Source organism: Pholcus phalangioides, unplaced genomic scaffold (genome assembly GCF_987345545.1).
Source record: "Pholcus phalangioides strain wild (caught in Gottingen) unplaced genomic scaffold, Ppha-v1.0 ptg000001l_1, whole genome shotgun sequence".
Classification (NCBI taxonomy): domain Eukaryota; kingdom Metazoa; phylum Arthropoda; class Arachnida; order Araneae; family Pholcidae; genus Pholcus; species Pholcus phalangioides.
In genome coordinates, this window is record NW_028301594.1 from 24,949,688 (window position 1) to 24,950,595 (window position 908).

The following is a 908-nucleotide window of genomic DNA, read 5'->3' on the forward strand; positions in this document are numbered from 1 at the left end:
ATTGTATGAAACAAACATATGTTTAATTATCACATTCAAGTGTTTCAAAATTTTCTATGCTCAAGGGACAACAGTTCCCCCCCCCCATATGTTTCTAGAAGAGCTGAGGTCACACAAATGCATAAGAGAACCATGTTTAATGTATGATATCTCAGAAAGGAATCCCTAACTTTGAAATATCATGAGTAGAAAACGGTGATAGAGTGAAAAATGGAATAACAGTATGTGTTACGTAAATATACTGGTTTGGCGGAAATAATTGCAATTTAAACCAATAGATGATGCTACGGTCGTTTATTTCACTACGTTCTATGAAAAAAAATTGAAGGTCATTGTTTACGGTAGAGTTTCGAAAGTTGTATCAGCTGCAACAGCTCATCTGTGAGGCGTATAAGCATGCATTGCAGCAAAGGCATTGAACATTGAAGGACCGGACACACCACGCTTCCCATCTCAGAGAGATATCGAAGCTTTCCCGGGGATGGAAAGCTTTCCCGGAAATTTATTAATTTATGTGAAAATAACAAACAACTTTGTTATTTTCACATAAATTATACTTAATATATGTACTCGCTTCGGCAGTACATATACTAAAATTGGAACAATACAGAGAACATTAGCATGGCCCCTGCGCAAGTAAGTGTGGTAAATTCTCAATATTTATCAAATTTACCAAAATGGTTGGATATTTTGCATAATAACCGGCGATTATGCATGATTACCAGATTTATCACATTTACCACAACATATATAACACAAATGTTGAAAAACCATTACAAGTTTTTCGTTTCGTATTACAATAGTTTTCCAAGCATTTTTCGTTTTATTCATTTGATTTTTTTTTAATCGATGATGAAATTGAACGGAGCCAAACGACGTCGTTTCAAGTGGAAATGAACGCATAAAAA

At 34.6% G+C, this 908-nt stretch overlaps 1 non-coding gene across 1 annotated transcript; it reads left to right on the forward strand.

Moving 5' to 3' along the window:
• Positions 1–566: 566 nt before the first annotated feature.
• On the forward strand, positions 567–673 carry LOC149090170 (U6 spliceosomal RNA). The gene has a single exon (XR_016193208.1). It is a non-coding gene; the product is annotated as a U6 spliceosomal RNA (small nuclear RNA).
• The last annotated feature ends 235 nt before the right edge of the window (positions 674–908 follow it).